The following is a 21918-nucleotide window of genomic DNA, read 5'->3' as shown; positions in this document are numbered from 1 at the left end:
GAGGTTCAGCTCCTTTAACTGATTCTGATATTTTCGACTTGTTCCTCAGACCATCCAGTGCATGGACATCTTGTGCCAGTGTGATCCGTGTTCAAGCACCCTGTTGTGGAGACTACAGCACATCAAGCCTGTGGGCGGACAGGTCAGTATCTCATCAAATATGATACAACATTGTGTAAAACATTTCATTTTTTGATAAATCAAAATGTTGACTTTTTGTTCCCTTTTCCCCAAGTTTTCTACATGAGACGTGACATGCAGAACATCAGGCGCACCTCACGAGAAGCAGTGCATGATCAACACCACCCTCAACACCACCCTCAATCTACTTGAACTGATGTAACTCGCTCTCACTCTGGGGGTAAGATATAGTTTAAACATCACAGAAAGAAATTCCCACTGTGCCCATGACAAAATGCATTCGTTGTTCACTTGTTATTCAACAATGTCAGTAGTCGTCAGTAGAGGATGCCTGGTTATTCTTTAAAAGTGCTTTCCTCACCATCGTAAATAAGCATGTGTAACTGATGTGAAATGGCTAGCTAGTTAGGGGTGGTGCGCACTAATAGCGTTTCAATCGGTGAAGTCACTCGCTTTGAGACCTTGAAGTAGTGGTTCCCCTTGCTCTGCAAGTGCAGCGGCTTTTGTTGAGTGATGGGTAGCGATGCTTCGTGGGTGACTGTTGTTGATGTGTGCAGAGGGTCCCTGGTTCGAGCCCAGGTTGGGGTGAGGAGAGGGACGGAAGCTATACTGTTACATTGATGCTGTTGACCCGGATCACTGGTTGCTGCGGAAAAATAGGAGGTCAAAACGGGGGTGAGTGTAACCGATGTCAAATGGCTAGCTAGTTAGCGGTGGTGCGTGCTAATAGCGTTTCAATCGGTGACGTCACTCGCTTTGAGACCTTGAAGTAGTGCAAGGGGAATAGCCCCAGTGATATGCAACTTGTCAGTGAAGTTAGGAACCAATATACACAGGCAGTTAGGAAAGCTAAGGCTAGCTTTTTCAAACAGAAATTTTAAAAAGCTATCCACTGCACTGAGGTTAGGAAACAATGTCACCACCGATAAATCCACAATAATTGAGAATTTCAATAAGCATTTTTCTACGGCTGGCCATGCTTTCCACCTGGCTACCCCTACCACAGGCAACAGCCCTGCACCCCCTACAGCAAATTGCCCAAGCCTCCGTCATTTCTCCTTCACCCAAATCCAGACAGCTTATGTTCTGAAATAGCTGAAAAATCTGTACCCCTAAAAATCATCTGGGCTAGACAATCTGGACCCTCTCTTTCTAAAATGATCTGCCGAAATTGTTGCAACCCCTATTACTAGCCTGTTCAACCTCTCTTTTGTATCGTCTGAGATTCCCAAAGATTGTAAAACTGCCGCGGTCATCCCCCTCTTCAAAGGGGGTGACACTAGACCCAAACTGCTACAGACCTATATCTGTCCTACACTGCCTTTCTAAGGTCTTCGATGACCTTGATATCATAACCGTCATCGATAAGAGACAATACTGTGCAGTGTCGTGGAATATTGCCTCAGAAATATAACACTCTTACAAGAACTTGTGAATTCAATATAGACTTTAATACAAAGTAGCAAAGCAGTGCTGGTCCGCGGAACAACCAACCTCCCCGAGTACGGGCTCTGCTTTTATACACATACAGCATATGGGTACATCCCATATGTGAATGAAGTTACTCCCCTCAGTCCTTCTGCCACCATTATCTTTTAGTCTGAGTTCTTTGCTTGTTCACGCCCAATAACGCCCATATCTGCTTCCGTTTAGATTATAATGGTGGCGGGACCCCTTTATGTCATACAAAAATAATACATTTATTGCATGCTTATGTTTCACCTGTCGGTCATTTTGCTACTATCCTCCTTCCTGTGTCCTTCTGACATTAGTATGTCCAGCTGTCATAAATGTACTTATGGTATTGGCTAATGTACTCATTTTCGTTTAGCTTAATGTAATCTTTGACATGTTACCCTACTCAGAAATAGCTAATGTATTGGGTGTCACCTTCTCTTCCTCTGGCCAATGTACTTATGTCCTTGCTACTTCAGCCTAGCAGCTGCACCTATTTATATTACATGAGTTCCCACAGCAGCCGTATTCATCGACCTGGCCAAGGCTTTCGACTCTGTCAATCACCACATTCTTATCGGCACTCAACAGCCTTGGTTTCTCAAATGACTGCCTCGCCTGGTTCACCAACTACTTCTCTGATAGAGTTCAGTGTTTCAAATCGGAGGGCCTGTTGTCCGGACCACTGGAAGTCTCTATGGGGGGCCACAGGGTTCAATTTTCGGGCCGACTCTCTTCTCTGTATACATCAATGATGTTGCTCTTGCTGCTGGTGATTCTCTGATCCATCTCTACGCAGATGACACCATTCTGTATACTTCTTGCCCTTCTTTGGACACTGTGTTAACTAACCTCCAGACGAGCTTCAATGCCATACAACTCTCCTTCCGTGGCCTCCAACTGCTCTTAAATACAAGTAAAACTAAATGCATGCTCTTCAACCGATCGTGGCCCGACCGCACCTGCCCGCCCGTCCAGCATCACTACTCTGTTCTGACTTGGAATATGTGGACAACTACAAACACCTAGGTGTCTGGTTAGACTGTAAACTCTCCTTCCAGACTCACATTAAGCATCTCCAATCCAAAATTAAATCTAGAATCGTCTTCCTATTTTACAACAAAGCATCCTTCACTCATGCTGCCAAACATACCCTTGTAAAACTAACCATCCTACCGATCCTCGATTTTGGCCATGTCATTTACAAAATAGCCTCCAACACTATACTCAACAAACTGGATGCAGTCTATCAAAGTGCCATCCATTTTGTCACCAAAGCCCCATAAACTGCGACCTGTACACTCTCGTTGACTGGCCCTCGCTTCATACTCGTCACCAAACCCACTGGCTCCAGGTCATCTACAAGATCCTGCTAGGTAAAACACCGCCTTATCTCAGCTCACTGGTCACCATAGCAGCACCCACCTGTAGCACGCGCTCCAGCAGGTATATCTCTCTGGTCACCCCCAAAACCAATTCTTTCTTTGGCTGCCTCTCCTTCCAGTTCTCTGCTGCCAATGACTGGAACAAACTACAAAAATCTCTGAAACTGGAAACACTTATCTCCCTCACTAGCTTTAAGCACCAGCTGTCAGAGCAGCTCACAGATTACAGCACCTGTACATAGCCCACCTATAATTTAGCCCAAACAACTACCTCTTTCCCTACTGTATTCATTTTATTGATTTATTTTGCTCCTTTGCACCCCATTATTTATCTCTCTACTTTGCACATTCTTCCACTGCAAATCTACCATTCCAGTGTTTTACTTCCTATATTGTATTTACTTTGCCACCATGGCCTTTTTTTGTGTGTTGCCTTTACCTCCCTTCTCACCTCATTTGCTCACATTGTATATAGACTTATTTTCTACTGTATTATTGACTGTATGTTTGTTTTACTCCATGTGTAACTCTGTGTTGTTGTATGTGTCGAACTGCTTTGCTTTATCTTGGCCAGGTCGCAATTGTAAATGAGAACTTGTTCTCAACTTGCCTACCTGGTTAAATAAAGGTGTTCTCAACTTGCCTACCTGGTTAAATAAAGGTGTTCTCAACTTGCCTACCTGGTTAAATAAAGGTGTTCTCAACTTGCCTACCTGGTTAAATAAAGTTGTTCTCAACCAGCCTACCTGGTTAAATAAAGGTGTTCTCAACTTGCCTACCTGGTTAAATAAAGGTGTTCTCAACCAGCCTACCTGGTTAAATAAAGGTGTTCTCAACCAGCCTACCTGGTTAAATAAAGGTGTTCTCAACCAGCCTACCTGGTTAAATAAAGGTGTTCTCAACCAGCCTACCTGGTTAAATAAAGGTGTTCTCAACTTGCCTACCTGGTTAAATAAAGGTGTTCTCCACCAGCCTACCTGGTTAAATAAAGGTGTTCTCAACTTGCCTACCTGGTTAAATAAAGGTGTTCTCAACTTGCCTACCTGGTTAAATAAAGGTGTTCTCAACCAGCCTACCTGGTTAAATAAAGGTGTTCTCAACCAGCCTACCTGGTTAAATAAAGGTGTTCTCAACTTGCCTACCTGGTTAAATAAAGGTGTTCTCCACCAGCCTACCTGGTTAAATAAAGGTGTTCTCAACTTGCCTACCTGGTTAAATAAAGGTGTTCTCAACTGGCCTACCTGGTTAAATAAAGGTGTTCTCAACTTGCCTACCTGGTTAAATAAAGGTGTTCTCAACTTGCCTACCTGGTTAAATAAAGGTTTTCTCAACCAGCCTACCTGGTTAAATAAAGGTGTTCTCAACCAGCCTACCTGGTTAAATAAAGGTGTTCTCAACCAGCCTACCTGGTTAAATCAAAACCTGGGTGTTCTCAACTAGCCTACCTGGTTAAATAAAGGTGTTCTCAACCAGCCTACCTGGTTAAATAAAGGTGTTCTCAACCAGCCTACCTGGTTAAATAAAGGTGTTCTCAACCAGCCTACCTGGTTAAATAAAGGTGTTCTCAACCAGCCTACCTGGTTAAATAAAGGTGTTCTCAACTTGCCTACCTGGTTAAATAAAGGTGTTCTCAACCAGCCTACCTGGTTAAATAAAGGTGTTCTCAACTTGCCTACCTGGTTAAATAAAGGTGTTCTCAACTTGCCTACCTGGTTAAATAAAGGTGTTCTCAACCAGCCTACCTGGTTAAATAAAGGTGTTCTCAACCAGCCTACCTGGTTAAATAAAGGTGTTCTCAACCAGCCTACCTGGTTAAATAAAGGTGTTCTCAACCAGCCTACCTGGTTAAATAAAGGTGTTCTCAACTTGCCTACCTGGTTAAATAAAGGTGTTCTCAACCAGCCTACCTGGTTAAATAAAGGTGTTCTCAACTTGCCTACCTGGTTAAATAAAGGTGTTCTCAACTTGCCTACCTGGTTAAATAAAGGTGTTCTCAACCAGCCTACCTGGTTAAATAAAGGTGTTCTCAACTTGCCTACCTGGTTAAATAAAGGTGTTCTCAACTTGCCTACCTGGTTAAATAAAGGTGTTCTCAACTTGCCTACCTGGTTAAATAAAGGTGTTCTCAACTTGCCTACCTGGTTAAATAAAGGTGTTCTCAACCAGCCTACCTGGTTAAATAAAGGTGTTCTCAACTTGCCTACCTGGTTAAATAAAGGTGTTCTCAACCAGCCTACCTGGTTAAATAAAGGTGTTCTCAACCAGCCTACCTGGTTAAATAAAGGTGTTCTCAACTAGCCTACCTGGTTAAATAAAGGTGTTCTCAACTAGCCTACCTGGTTAAATAAAGGTGTTCTCAACTGGCCTACCTGGTTAAATAAAGGTGTTCTCAACTTGCCTACCTGGTTAAATAAAGGTGTTCTCAACTTGCCTACCTGGTTAAATAAAGGTGTTCTCAACTTGCCTACCTGGTTAAATAAAGGTGTTCTCAACCAGCCTACCTGGTTAAATAAAGGTGTTCTCAACTTGCCTACCTGGTTAAATAAAGGTGTTCTCAACTTGCCTACCTGGTTAAATAAAGGTGTTCTCAACCTGCCTACCTGGTTAAATAAAGGTGTTCTCAACAGCCTACCTGGTTAAATAAAGGTGTTCTCAACCAGCCTACCTGGTTAAATAAAGGTGTTCTCAACCAGCCTACCTGGTTAAATAAAGGTGTTCTCAACCTGCCTACCTGGTTAAATAAAGGTGTTCTCAACCAGCCTACCTGGTTAAATAAAGGTGTTCTCAACCAGCCTACCTGGTTAAATAAAGGTGTTCTCAACCAGCCTACCTGGTTAAATAAAGGTGTTCTCAACCAGCCTACCTGGTTAAATAAAGGTGTTCTCAACCAGCCTACCTGGTTAAATAAAGGTGTTCTCAACAGCCTACCTGGTTAAATAAAGGTGTTCTCAACTAGCCTACCTGGTTAAATAAAGGTGTTCTCAACCAGCCTACCTGGTTAAATAAAGGTGTTCTCAACCAGCCTACCTGGTTAAATAAAGGTGTTCTCAACCTAGGTGCCCACCTGGTTAAATAAAGGTGTTCTCAACTTGCCTACCTGGTTAAATAAAGGTGTTCTCAACTTGCCTACCTGGTTAAATAAAGGTGTTCTCAACTTGCCTACCTGGTTAAATAAAGGTGTTCTCAACTTGCCTACCTGGTTAAATAAAGGTGTTCTCAACCAGCCTACCTGGTTAAATAAAGGTGTTCTCAACTTGCCTACCTGGTTAAATAAAGGTGTTCTCAACCAGCCTACCTGGTTAAATAAAGGTGTTCTCAACTTGCCTACCTGGTTAAATAAAGGTGTTCTCAACCAGCCTACCTGGTTAAATAAAGGTGTTCTCAACTTGCCTACCTGGTTAAATAAAGGTGTTCTCAACTTGCCTACCTGGTTAAATAAAGGTGTTCTCAACCAGCCTACCTGGTTAAATAAAGGTGTTCTCAACTTGCCTACCTGGTTAAATAAAGGTGTTCTCAACCAGCCTACCTGGTTAAATAAAGGTGTTCTCAACTTGCCTACCTGGTTAAATAAAGGTGTTCTCAACTTGCCTACCTGGTTAAATAAAGGTGTTCTCAACTTGCCTACCTGGTTAAATAAAGGTGTTCTCAACTTGCCTACCTGGTTAAATAAAGGTGTTCTCAACTAGCCTACCTGGTTAAATAAAGGTGTTCTCAACCAGCCTACCTGGTTAAATAAAGGTGTTCTCAACTTGCCTACCTGGTTAAATAAAGGTGTTCTCAACTTGCCTACCTGGTTAAATAAAGGTGTTCTCAACCAGCCTACCTGGTTAAATAAAGGTGTTCTCAACTAGCCTACTTGGTTAAATAAAGGTGTTCTCAACCAGCCTACCTGGTTAAATAAAGGTGTTCTCAACTAGCCTACTTGGTTAAATAAAGGTGTTCTCAACCAGCCTACCTGGTTAAATAAAGGTGTTCTCAACTTGCCTACCTGGTTAAATAAAGGTGAAATAAATAAACACCAGCGTTTATCCTGTCAGCGCCTGTCTTTTCCCTGCCTCTCTTCTTCTCATCCTCCTGGTTTTTGACCCTTGCCTGTCCTGACCATATACCCGCCCACTCTGCCTGTCCCTGATCCTGAGCATGCCTGTCGACCTGTACCTTTGCTCCTACTCTGGATTATCGACCACTGCCTGCCTTGACCTGTTGGTTTCCTGCCCCTGTTGTTACAATAAACAATGTAACTTCACACAATCTGCACTTGGGTCTTAACTTGATACCTGATATAAACTGTACTTTTCATGAAGACAAGTACAGTTTTTCCATAAACTTTTAATTGTTAACTTTGGATTTTATCAATTGACATATCATTCATATAATGGGAAGGATCCTGTAAAACAACTCTGTTGAGGAAAACTTCCTGGAATTAGGCAGAACATATTTATTAGCAATAACATTTCATTCAAGCAATTGCAGGGAAGTTCACTCTCAGGATATAATGGAGAGGAACTGAATTATTACAGAATCACAGTCTTTATATACTTCATCTACATGGGGCTCCTGAGTGGTGCAGCGGCCTAAGGCACTGCATCTCAGTGCTAGAGGCGTCACTACAGACACCCTGGTTCGAATACAGGCTGTATCACACCCGGCTGTGATTGGGAGTCCCATAGGCCGGGGTGGCACATAATTGGCCCAGCGTCGTCTGGATTTGGCTGGCGTAGGCCGTCATTGTAATTAAGAATTTGTTCTTAACTGATTTGCCTAGTTGTATAAATAAAAAAACACAAAGAGCTGCTTACCCCTCCTAGGGGGAGGCAAGCTTATATGAGAGACAAGGGGTACTTGTCTACATCTCCTTAAAGTATAATACAAACAAGAACAGTTTCTAAACAGTTCTCACAGTCTATGTATCTAAGATAGGGGAGTGATAAGATCTTTAGAGCCTAAACAGATAGAACAAGAATTCACCCTGGCTGGGCCTTTGGTGCTCTAAAGATAAGGAGCCAATAACAAATCACTCCTTTGTGTGCTGTGTGAAGAGGGTACTGGACAACTGTGGAAAATTACCAGTGCTATTGACCATATAGTACTTTTCAACTTAAGCATTTACAAAGCATTAGATTGTAACAGAACCATTTTGAATTAATGTACCACTCCGAATAAATAAATACTGTGCCTTTGAAGATTTGTCTCTGGTCATGCAAGTACCATGCAGGCATGCAGGCATTACCATGCAGGCATGTCAAAGCAAAGTCAATTCTGAATGTGAATAGATTTTTTGATTCATTCTCATCTTTGACAACATTCTAGAACTGAGTTATCACTCATCGAAGTCTGGTATCCTGGGCAATCTGGTTAATGATTATATCATTGATTTAGTGGTTCTTTCCTTGTAGAATGTTGACAGTTGTATAGAACATATTTTATTGCTAAGATGCTCAAACTTAACTTAATAGCTACACTCACAGATACAGGACAAACGTTATCCCTCATGCTGGCCCTGACCAAAGTGGTAAATTGCCCCTCACCAGAGTTGTGGACTTAAGTCACATGACTCGAGTCATGTGGATGCAGTCTATCACAGTGCCATCCATTTTGTCACCAAAGCCCCATATACCACCCACCACTGCGCCCTGTATGATTTCGTTGGATGGCCCTCGCTTCATACTCGTCGCCAAACCCACTGTCTCCAGGTCATCTACAAGTCTCTGCTAGGTAAAGCCCCACCTTATCTCAGCTCACTGGTCACCATAGTAGCACACACCCGCAGCATGTGCTCCAGCAGGTATATCTCACTGGTCACCCCCAAAGCCAATTCTTCATTTAGCCGCCTCTCCTTCCAGTTCTCTGCTGCCAATGACTGGAATGAACTGCAAAGATCTCTGAAGCTGGAGACTCTTACCTCCCTCACTAGCTTTAAGCACCAGCTGTCAGAGCAGCTCACATAGCTCATCTGTAAATAACCCATCCAATCTTTCTCATCCCCATACTGTATTTATTAATTTATTTATCTTGCTCCTTTGCATCCCAGTATCTCAACTTGCACATTCATCTTCTGCACATCCTACCATTCCAGTGTTTAATTGCTATATTGTAATTACTTTGCCACCATGGCCTATTTATTGCCTTACCTCTCCTATATTACCTCATTTGCACACACTGTATATAGACTTTTCTACTGTATTATTGACTGTATGTTTGTTTTACTCCATGTGTAACTCTGTGTTGTTGTATGTGTCGAACTGCTTTGCTTTATCTTGGCCAGGTCGCAGTTGCAAATGAGAACATGTTCTCAACTTTTCTACCTGGTTAAATAAAGGTGAAATAAAAATGTAAATAAAGTGTATATTTCCCAAGCTGCTGGAAAGAGAGACAGGTATGGCTGTGACAGTAATTGAATAACCGTGTAACTGACAGTTATGGCTGAAAACCATAATGAAAATAAAATAGTTTAAATAGGCCTACGTTCAGTTTAGGATTATTTGTATTTATTTTTTACTTTATTGTCATGTAGATAAACTTCACCTAATAACGGGAGAGTTTAGTAATGATTATAAGCAAATATTTTGCTAACTTAGTCTGTCTGTTAATAGTTCTACATCTCCTCCTCTTTCCAACTGTCCTTTGATATGGAATCTTTTCTTAATTTATAGACTTATCAACGCTGATCAGGCCGGGTCCTGGCCGATATGTCGCCCTAGGCAAGACAAAAAAAAATGTTGGCCCTCCTATCCTTGCAAAGTAGAATAATACCCTAGGCTGTGCAGTGTTGGCCTGCAATGTACTTTCATGAATGCCGATGTGGAAGCCTACTGTTTGTAGAAAAGGACATTTCCTGTTAGAAAGCCCATTCTGAAGGTGGCATGAGAGAGATGGTGGACTGAAAATGGCAGTGCAGAATGCCTCATGTGAAATCGCAATATTCAATATCTCTAAAACTGACTAAATAGTAGCCCTACACAGATCTATTTACTTGTGGGCAATAACATTCAAGCTGGACAATGAGCACAAAAAACCTATAAGGCTGGGGAAGTTTATTGATAAATATTACGAGCGCAGTCAAGGCCAATACATGTCGGAGAGGAACCAGGGACACAATGGAGAGCCAAACTCCAAGAGAAAACTACGAGATTGCTTGACAGACACTGATGATTTCTGCTTTTCACCACCTGGTACGGTAAGAGTGGATACAGACCTGCTAAAATCAATAAATGATCAATTGGGTTTACTGGAACTATTCAGTAAAGAAATAAAGGGGATGAAGGTGAGCCTCTAAATGAGTGACGAAAAAGCTGCGAAAATGGAGAAAGAAACAAACAAGCTATAAGGTATAGTCAATACTATTGAAACAGATGTTAAAGAACTTAAAAAGGAGAATATGTTTCTGAGAGAAGCCTTATTTGGAATACAGACTAGATCCATGCGAGAAAGAATTCCTTTATTTAAGAGCTACAGATCCCAGGCGATACTCTCAGCAAAAACTCAAATGTGTACACCGTTTCGGAAAGAGAAGACAGCGATACGAGCGCCCAATCATTGCCAAATTTGCATTAAAAAAAAATCAATCATGTTTAAAAGCCTGGGCAAAGACTTGTTGGCACGAAAATAGGAATGCATGTTCAGTTCCCTAAGGAAATTGGAGAATGGTGCAAAGTACCCACTCTTCAAGGTGAATAGACTTAAAGGGAAACGCGTAGCTCTCATAGTCGATAAACTGTACATCGATAATCAACACTATGAAATAACACATATGGAATCATGTAGTAACCAAAAAGTGTTAAACAAATTAAAATATATTTGAAATTCTTCAAAGTAGCCACCCTTTGCCTTGATGACAGCTTTGCACACTCTTGGGATTCTCTCAACCAGCTTCATGGGCGGAACATCTATTCTTGGTGTGGACGGACCGTAAGAACCTGGAATATCTCCGAACCGCCAAGCGCCTCAACTCCAGGCAGGCGAGATGGGCCCTGTTATTCACTCTTTTCCATTTCACTATCTCCTACCATCCAGGGTTCAAGAATGTGAAGCCTGATGCACTTTCACGTCTGTACAGCCCCGCTACTACTACCCCGAGACCATCCTCCAAAATTCCTGTCTAGCGACTGATATCATCTGGTGAATAGAGTCTGGTCCGCAAGGTGCAGTGTTCCCAAACCAGGGGGGGACTCACCTTTCATCCTGGCTCCCGTCGGACCTTGGCTTTCATCCGACAATGTTTTGGTGGCCTACCTTGGTTCCTGACGTCTCCGCGTTCGTTGCCAATTACTAGGAGGTGTGTGGGTGCTTTGCTGGTGACACTGTCAGGGATTTATTTAGAATTCAAGGCACACTTAACCATCACGGCTATCAAATCAAATCAAATCCAATTTTATTTGTCACATACACATGGTTAGCAGATGTTAATGCGAGTGTAGCGAAATGCTTGTGCTTCTAGTTCCGACAATGCAGTGATAACCAACAAGTAATCTAACTAACAATTCCAAAACTACTGTCTTATACACAGTGTAAGGGGATAAAGAATATGTACATAAGGATATATGAATGAGTGATGGTACAGAGCAGCATACAGTAGATGGTATCGAGTACAGTATATACATATGAGATGAGTATGTAGACAAAGTAAACAAAGTGGCATACTTAAAGTGGCTAGTGATACATGTATTACATAAGGATGCAGTCGATGATGTAGAGTACAGTATATATACGTATGCATATGAGATGAATAATGTAGGGTATGTAACATTATATAAGGTAGCATTGTTTAAAGTGGCTAGTGATATATTTACATAATTTCCCATCAATTCCCATTATTAAAGTGGCTGGAGTTGGGTCAGTGTCAATGACAGTGTGTTGGCAGCAGCCACTCAATGTTAGTGGTGGCTGTTTAACAGTCTGATGGCCTTGAGATAGAAGCTGTTTTTCAGTCTCTCGGTCCCAGCTTTGATGCACCTGTACTGACCTCGCCTTCTGGATGATAGCGGGGTGAACAGGCAGTGGTTCGGGTGGTTGATGTCCTTGATGATCTTTATGGCCTTCCTGTAACATCGGGTGGTGTAGGTGTCCTGGAAGGCAGGTAGTTTGCCCCCGGTGATGCGTTGTGCAGACTTCACTACCCTCTGGAGAGCCTTACGGTTGAGGGCGGAGCAGTTGCCGTACCAGGCAACTGCCCGCCAGGATGCTCCCGATTGTGCATCTGTAGAAGTTTGTGAGTGCTTTTGGTGACAAGCCAAATTTCTTCAGCCTCTTGAGGTTGAAGAGGCGCTGCTGCGCCTTCTTCACGACGCTGTCAGTGTGAGTGGACCAATTCAGTTTGTCTGTGATGTGTATACCGAGGAACTTAAAACTTGCTACCCTCTCCACTACTGTTCCATCGATGTGGATAGGGGGGTGTTCCCTCTGCTGTTTCCTGAAGTCCACAATCATCTCCTTAGTTTTGTTGACGTTGAGTGTGAGGTTATTTTCCTGACACCACACTCCGACGGCCCTCATCTCCTCCCTGTAGGCCGTCTCGTCGTTGTTGGTAATCAAGCCTACCACTGTTGTGTCGTCCGCAAACTTGATGATTGAGTTGGAGGCGTGCGTGGCCACGCAGTCGTGGGTGAACAGGGAGTACAGGAGAGGGCTCAGAACGCACCCTTGTGGGGCCCCCGTGTTGAGGATCAGCGGGGAGGAGATGTTGTTGCCTACCCTCACCACCTGGGGGCGGCCCGTCAGGAAGTCCAGTACCCAGTTGCACAGGGCGGGGTCGAGACCCAGGGTCTCGAGCTTGATGACGAGCTTGGAGGGTACTATGGTGTTGAATGCCGAGCTGTAGTCGATGAACAGCATTCTCACATAGCATTCTGCAGCGATACACCATCCCATCAGGTAATCACTTAGTGGGTCTTACATTTGTTTTCAACAGGACAATGACACAACACCCCTACAGGCTGTGTAAGGGCTATTTGACCAAGAAGGAGAGTGATGGAGTCCTGCATCAAATGACCTGGCCCCCACGATCTCCTGACCTCAACCCCATTTATTTGACTAGGCAAGTCAGTTAAGAACAAATTCTTATTTCAGGGATGCAAACTAGCCCTACGTGATTCGTGTAAATCCGATGTGAAAGGTTTGGGCGGGGGGGTGTTTATTTGAGTTCATGGTGTGAAAAATTAGCTGGCTAATTCAGACAGCTAACATTAAGTCAGACAGCTAACATTAACTAGCTAACGTTACAACATCAGATGAGCTAACGTTAACTTTAGTAACCTAACCAATTCTCTATAGTATTAACTGGTATATGACTCCTTGCCATTCAAGTTATAATGCGTTACTTGCTTACCGGACCCTGGCGTGAAATGTTAACTAGTGTTGATGTATAACTACCAGAGAGAGAGACCAAATCACGGACGCTGGACAGAGTGGATTTCAGTTGTAACAAAAGGCAGTTTATTTAGTCAAAGATATCTTGTCAAGCGTGCACGGACCTATTCATTTAGCTCAGAAGGAGTTAGCTGAAAAGGTTCCTAAACAGAGTGTGCAGTGGATTTTGTACATAGAATGACGTAGGTTGATTCTTGTAGTTCTGTCTTCTGACTGGTTGGTGAAGGTTGGAGGCAGGTCCTGTCCAACCCTGTGCCGGAGCCTCATTGCTGCTCCTTGAAGTCGTCTGATCCTGGCTCCTGCTCAGTTGAATGGGGTGGGGTGTGTGTGCGTTGAAATGTCTGTGTGTCTGTGTGTGTCCAGGAGTTGAGATAAGGGGAACTGGAACTGACAGTTGGCGCTTCAGGCTAGGCCGTTTCCTATTTTGACAGGGACGCATGTGATAGCTTCAGTCAGACAGATGAGTTTGGTATTCTACAGTTGCTTATGAGGTTAGAATCTGCTGAGGACAGAATGTGTTTGTGTTAATGCATAAGTATGTTTTGAGCAATAGCCCCCTAAGTCTCAGTCATGGGGTGTGTTTTAATTATAGGGTTGCAGACAGACTCTGCTAGGCTATGAGTCATTAATATATTAGGGATATACTACACTAGCTAACGAACAAACTACTAACTGCGAACTAATGTTTTCCCTCTACAGTATGTGGTTAATTTTCAGAATGAGAGAATTAGGTGAAAATGAGGCGTTGCTTGTTAAAGTGCATTCAGCAATCAAGTGTAGCTGGATGCCACTATAGAGATGAAAGGAACAACACACACTTTCCCTCTTTCTCACTTCTTCAATACAGTGGATAAAAGGGGTATGTCAGGTGTACTCTCTGCCTGAAAGAGATCATTTATGCCAACCAAGGGTGTCATGCTCTGCTGGCACATTGTAGAACAGATGTCCACAGGCAGAAAGTGTACAATTGTAATAATGTGCAGTGTAGCCCAAAGATTTTGCTTATGTTGTGTTGAACTTGACAGTAACACTTGTGTGTGAGTGAGGGGGGATTATTAAAAAGTTGACTCAGTGAACATTATTTTTGCACGTATGTAGCGCATGTAGCCTTGTGCACTTGACTGATGTCTACTGTTGTGGCCACTATAGAGCGGAAATAGAATGCATGTTTGTTTCATTCTATTTCAACTTTAAGCTGTTTTTTCCCAAGTGCAATATTTAGATGTTTGTGTGTGGTCACACATGTTCTATTATAAAGGCTGTCATGGCTAACTGCAATATTAGTGTATTGTTTTTTCTCAAGACTTGTCATTTGCAGTGAAGTCTAGGCAACAAATAACATTGGATTGCTTTCTTGAATGTTTTTAGCTGTGAGTTAGGTTCACATGAACCACTTTTTATTTTACACACAGACTGGTCATGTGGATCATATTATTTGGTATTTAATTAGTTAAAACCTGCATTTCCCCCTAGCAGAGATTTTTAGCATGTTTCAATGCAAAAAAAAGTGTCACCTTTTTGGGCCATCACCAGTTTTTATCCGTTATTTACAATGACGGCCTACCAGAAGGCAAAAGGCCTCCTGCGGGGATGGGGGCTGGGAAAAAATACAAAATATAGGACAAAACACACATCACAACAAGAGAGACACCACAACACTGAATAAAAAGAGACCTAAGACAAGGACATAGCATGGCAGCAACACAACAGGACCAAAACATTGTAGCAGCACAACATGGTAGCAGCACAAAACACGGTACAAACATTATTGGGCACAGATAACAGCACAAAGGGCAAGAAGGTAGAGACAACAATACATCACGCGAAGCAGCCACAAATGTCAGTAAGAATGTCCATGATTGAGTCTTTGAATGAAGAGATGGAGATAAAACGGTCCAGTTTGAGTGTTTTTTGCAGCTTGTTCCAGTCACTAGCTGCACTGAACTGAAAAGAGAAGCGACCCAGGAATATGTTTGCTTTGGGGACCTTTAACAGAATGTGACTGGCAGAGCGGGTGTTGAATGTGGATGATGAGGGCTGCAGTTGGCATCTCAGATAGGGGGAAGTGAGGCCTAAGAGGGTTTTGTAAATAAGCATCAACCAGTGTGTCTTGCGATGAGTATACAGAGATGACCAGTTTACCGAAGAGCGTAGAGTGCAGTGATGTATAAGTAGCATTGGTGGCAAATCTGATGGCCGAATGGTAAAGAACATTTAGCCGCTCGATAGCACCCATACCTGCCGATCTATGAATTACGTCTCTGTAATTGTAATGATTTGGGATGAATTTGACCGCAGAGGAAAGGAAAAGCAGCCAACAAGTGCTCAACATATGTGGGAACTCCTTCAAGACTATTGGAAAATAATTCCAGGTGAAGCTGGTTGAGAGAATACCAAGAGTGTGCAAAGCAAAGGGTGGCTACTTTGAAGAATCTCAAATACAAAATATATTTTAATTTGTAGAACACTTTTTTGGTTACTACATGATTCTTCCATATGTGTTATTTCATAGTTTTGATGTGTTCACTATTATTCTACAATGTAGCTTGAAAATCTATGGCAAGACTTGAAAATGGCTATCTAGCAATGATCAACAACCAACTTGACAGTTGTAATCATTTTTTAAAAGAATAATGTGAAAATATTGTGCAATCCTGGTGTGGAAATCTCTGAGAGACTTATCTGTAAAGACTCAGCTGTAATCACTGCCAAAGGTGATTCTAACATGTATTCACTCTGGGGGTTGAATACTTATGTAATCAAGATACACTGAGTGCACAAAACATTAAAGACACCTTGTTAATATTGAGTTGCGCCCTCCACTTTTGCCCTCAGAACAGCCTCAATTCATCAGGGAATGGACTCTACAAATTGTCGAAAGCATTCCACAGGGATGCTGGCCCATGTTGACTCCAATGCTTCCCACACTTGTGTCAAGTTTGCTGGTTGTCATTTGGTTGGTGAACCAATCTTGATACACGCGGGAAACTTTTGAGCGTGAAAAACCCAGCAATGTTGCAGTTCTTGCATAAACTGGTGCGCCTGCCATCTACTACCATACCCCATTCAAAGGCACTTAAATATTTTGTCTTACCCATTCACCCTCTGAATGGCACATATACACAATCCATGTCTCAATTGTCTCCTTTAATCTGTCTCCTCTCCTTCATATTCACTGATTGAAGTGAATTTAACAAGTGACATCAATAGGGGACCATAACTTTCACCTGGATTTACCTGGTCATGTCATGGAAAGACCAGGTGTTCCTAATGTTTTGTACACTCAGTGTAGATAGCATGCAATATTAAATCAAATGGTGACTTTGGATAAAGTCAATTTCATGTGCCTTGGCTTTCATGCCAGCAAAGTAAAAAACCTAATGAATCTTTCCATGTGCTCAATATTTTTTTGTTGATGAATAGGCATCAGCACCAGTTCACTCTTGTTATTATCCATTTAATCTCACATGACATCATTCACGACACAATGGGTCCAATTATCTGTTATTTTCTATTTTTTTATTACATTTTTCCAAAATTACAAACAGTCATGGTAAAGCCTACACCATAGGAACAAATAAATGGGCTATACAAAACAATGCCAAATAGTAATAAAATAAATATTTGATATGTAAAATGTGTTATACAGTATTATCAGGTCTGTATTCTTGCATGCATCGAGTCTGTCTGCCATACGAACAGTGTAGCAGGGCTGTAACCGTGTGGGTTGTGTAAATCCATTTGTTTCCCCATCCAGTCTGATCTGTAGTGAAGTAATGAGGAGTGATCTGTAGCTGAGACGCAAACTGAATAATTGCATTGAGAATATGCCATCTGGGAGTATTCAATTAGAGCTGTGTGTTTCTGCTGTTTCCGTCTGCTGTCTAGTACATGGGTGTACTGTATTCCGTTGCTTGGTCTGTGGCAGGAAGCAGCTGTGATTGATTTGTTCTGCAGGGGAGGCAACAGCAGCATTGGGGGAGTGGATACTCTGAAGGTTTGATAGTAAATGGAGCAGACTGAAGCTGGGATGTTTAAGGATAATTAATAGTAATGATTGTTAGGTGATACAAGTCTGTTCTGTCAGGGCTGATGCTAGCGACCTCTAGCCCAGTTACAACAAACCCACTTATGTGTCTTTACTACCACAGGACAAAAGGAACAGCTCACACAATGTTGAAGAGAGTCAATTTGGCCTGCATTATAAGGCCAGCTGACTGCCCTTATGCACACACACAGGACACACAGAAAACAGTGAACATTAACGTCAGAAGCGAGAGAAGGGGATAAATGAAGAAAGATACTAGATTGAAGCAGAATTGTTATAAAATAAAATGTTAAAATGTTGAAATTAACTTGCCTAGTTAAATAAAAGGCTAAATAAATATATTGACTTGTGATTGAGTAATATAATGTAGTTAACCATAATGAGTCATCGGTTCAGCCATAGCCGCAGGAAGATGTTTGGGGGTGATGCAGAATTGTAATTATTTTGCATTCACTACAGACAGGTATCTGTCTGATAATGCAAGACTAGTAAAGGCCTAGTGCACTACTTTTGTGAGAAAGAAAAAAAAGTTTAAAAAAAATGTATTCTGATTTTTCAGGGGGTGATGCAGCACCCTCAGCACCCCTATAGGGTTCAGCCAGAGATGGACATTTCTGGAGTAAAGGGACCTACGCCTGGAATTGATTGTAATAAATTATTGGTTAAAGTCCGGATAAGGTTGAATCTAGACCCCAGCTAGGTAAGATAATCCTTAGTAGACAAAGTGGAAGCCCTTACCGAAGAGTGAGTAGGTTGAAAGGGGCAGCGTAGCTAGAGTATTAGACTTGGAGAATTGCTCACCACACTGTAATGGCCCATATAGACTTGGTTGAGTTCAGTCCCTAGCTGAGACTAACCTATCTATAGGATAGGATCACACACACACATCGCACCGAATGTGAATCTCCTGTTCGTCTAGCGATCATGTAGCGCGCTGTTAACGTGCGACTGACATTTTTGTGCGATTGTAAAATCTGTTTGCACCATCATTGTATCTGTGCCATTATAGCGTCTGTGACTGCCTCAATGGCTCTGCCCATGCTATCTCCATTTTGAAAGTACATTTTTCTTCTTCACGATTGGCTGATCCCTTCTGATGACCCAGTTGGACATGATGCCAACAAGGTAACCAGGAGGGATCAGCCAATGAAGTTGGAAGTCCGATCCAGTTGACTACATTAAAATAGTGGAAGCTCTCTGTTACGAATACAGGTATTCTGTGTGTGTGTGTTTCTTTTCTCTCCTTCTCCCCTCCTCACAGGTGGCAATCATCATTCTCCAATAAGTCAACATGCAGTCAATCAGAAGACTCACCTCTTTTTCCCTTACCCTATCACATTTCCCTTTCCCTTGGTTTAAAAACCCAATCAGTTGTTTTCTCAGAGCTCGACCTCTGTCAATATCTCTGTCATACAATCTCTCGGTAGTCCTCTTGTTTGTTTTAGCATCTCCAAATCACTTTGTCCCCGCCTGTGAGTATTGTTTGTGTTATGGTGTTTGATGGTGGGAAAAGGGGGAACCAAGACATTTTGCCCATGGGCATACACTACCCGTAGGACTACTTTGTCTAAGAACACTAGGTAGAACTGGCCGGACCACCCACTGTATTTTTGGTTAGTTAGTTAGCTGTATAGTAGTAGGCTAGTCTAGCTTAGGGGTGTTTATGGATATTTGTTTCTTTCCTTGGGTCCAGCCCCCCCTCCCCTTTACCGTGTGTTTGCAAATAAACCCTGAGTGTTTGACGGTAGATATTAGTTGTCTGTGGTTATTTCGTTCTCACCATTACTTTGTCACTATTACACTTTGCATGAGTTATGTTACGGGTCTCGATACCACCCCCACCACCCCCCCAGACTGCTGGGCAAAAGGGAATCGTAACACTCTCAATGGCACTGCCCATTGGACACTATTGGCCTCCATCATTCTCCATGGTTTGCACTCGGTTTGTAAGTACTCTTGGCAGGCAAATGCTATCAAGTACCTCAGCCACCCGAGCCAAGCCCTGTTCACCCAGCTACTATCGAGAAGGTGAAGACGTTACTGGCGCATCAAAGCTGAGACCAAGAGACTGATAAACAGCTTCAATCTCCAGGCCATCAGACTGTCATCACTAGCTGGCCTTCGCCTCGTACCCTGCCCTGAACCTTAGAGACTGCTGCCCTATGTACTGGTCAATTTAATGTTTACATACTTGTCGAAACGACCACTAAGGACTCCAAGTCTAAGTTGAATTAACAGATATTTATTGATGTTGTGTAATATTGACTCAGAAATGCTACACCTTTTACTGGAACTTTTGAATTCAATTTAGACTTTACTACAAAGTAGCAAAGTCGTGCAATTCCATGGAACAACCCCTTTTCTCAGCACAGAGCTTTGCTTTTCTAGCATTACATCCTTACATAACGCATATGGGTACTCCCCATATGTAAATGAAATAACTCCTCTTGTCCGTCCGCCACCATTATCTTTTAGTCCCAGCTCTTGCTTGTTCACGCCCATTAACACCCACATCTGCTTCGTGTTAAATTATAATGGTGGCAGGACCCTTTATGTAATACAATAAATGTCTTTTTTTGAATACATATGTTTCACGTATTGGTCATTTTGTTACCATCCTGTCTCCATGTTCACCTGACATTAATATGTCCAGATGTGACAAATGTAGTTATGGGCATTTGCTAATGTAGTCATGTACATTAGCTAATGTAATCATTGGCATGGGTTTTGCTCAATCAGCATATGCACTAGATGACATAATTTCTACATTTAGCCAATGTAATTATTGACATGATCTCTTCTCAGAAATAGCAAATGCAATTAGTGGCATCGAATTATCTCCCACAATATCGGCCGGAGAGGTTACAACAAACAATACTTAGAGCACAAGTCTGTCAGAAGCTCTGATGGGGTGCTTCCCCTTCAGCACTCTTTATACTCATGCACAAACTAGGCATCTGCTCTTAGGGTGCAATAAACTGATAATGACCTTGTACACAGCTTCTAGGCGTTGGGCAAAAGTACAAATGGGTTCCATTCTTTCTGCTCTTCTATCAGTTTCCTCCCTGAGAGCAAAGTGACAGAACATCCAAACAGTCAGGAAACAACATGCTACATATCACACATTTGCAGATACAAGACACAAATGTCCACTACATACTGTTCTACCCAATCTATGTACAAGTTGAAGTCGGAAGTTTACATGCACTTAGGTTGGAGTCATTACAAATTGTTTTTCAACCACTCCACAAATTTAAGGGTTAACAAACTATCGTTTTGGCAAGTCGGTTAGGGCATCTACTTTGTGCATGACAAGTCATTTTCCCAACAATTACTTACAGATTATTTCACTTATAATTCAATGTCAGATGTTTACATACACCAAGTTGACTGTGCCTTTTAACAGCTTGGTAAATTCCAGAAAATGTCATGGCTTTAGAAGATTCTGATAATTGACATCATTTGAGGTGTACCTGTGGATGTATTTCAAGGCCTACCTTCAAACTCAGTGCCTCGTTGCTTGACATCATGGGAAAATCAAAAGAAATCAGCCAAGACTCAAGACATTTTTTTCCAAATGCCTGAAGGTACATCTGTACAAACAATAGTATGCAAGTATAAACACTGTGGGACCACGCAGCCGCGTTCTGTCTCCTAGAGATGAATGTACCTTGGTGCGAAAAGTACAAATCAATTCCAGAACAACAGCAAAGGATCTTGTGAAGATGCTGGCGGAACCAGGTACCAAAGTATCTATAGCCACAGTACAACAGGTCCTATATATACATAACCTGAAAGACCGCTCAGCAAGGAAGAAGCCATTTCTCCAAAACCGCCATAAAAAAAGCCAGACTACGGTTTGCAACTGCACATGGGGACAAAGATCCTACTTTTTGGAGAAATGTCCTCTGGTCTGATGAAACAAAAATAGAACTGTTTGGCCATAATGACCGTTATGTTTGGAGGAAAGGGGGGGGATGCTTGCAAGCCGAAGAACACCAGTCCAACCGTGAAGCACGGGGGTGGCAGCATCATGTGTGGGGGTGCTTTGCTGCAGGAGGGACTGGTGCACTTTACAAAATAGATGGCGTCATGAGAAAGGGAAATTATGTGGATATATTGAAGCAACAACTCAAGGCATCAGTCAGGAAGTTAAAGCTTGGTCACAAATGGGTCTTCCAAATGGACAATGACCCCAAGCATACTTCCAAAGTTGTGGCAAAATGGCTTAAGGACGATAAAGTCAAGGTATTGGAGTGGCCATCAAAGCCCTGACCTCAATCCTATAGAACATTTGTGGGCAGAATTGAAAAAGTGTGCGTGAGTAAGGAGGCCTACAAACCTGACTCAGTTACACCAGCTCTGTCAGGAGGAATGGGCCAAAATTCACCCAACTTATTGTGGGAAGCTTGTGGAAGGCTGTTCGAAACATTTGACCCAAGTTAAACAATTTAAAGGCAATGCTACCAAATACTCATTGAGTTTATGTGAACTTCTGACCCACTGGGAATGTGATGAAAGAAA

Source organism: Oncorhynchus keta, chromosome 26 (assembly GCF_023373465.1).
Source record: "Oncorhynchus keta strain PuntledgeMale-10-30-2019 chromosome 26, Oket_V2, whole genome shotgun sequence".
NCBI classification, from domain to species: domain Eukaryota; kingdom Metazoa; phylum Chordata; class Actinopteri; order Salmoniformes; family Salmonidae; genus Oncorhynchus; species Oncorhynchus keta.
The sequence above is the reverse complement of the archived record's forward strand: the minus strand, read 5'-3'. Positions refer to the sequence as shown.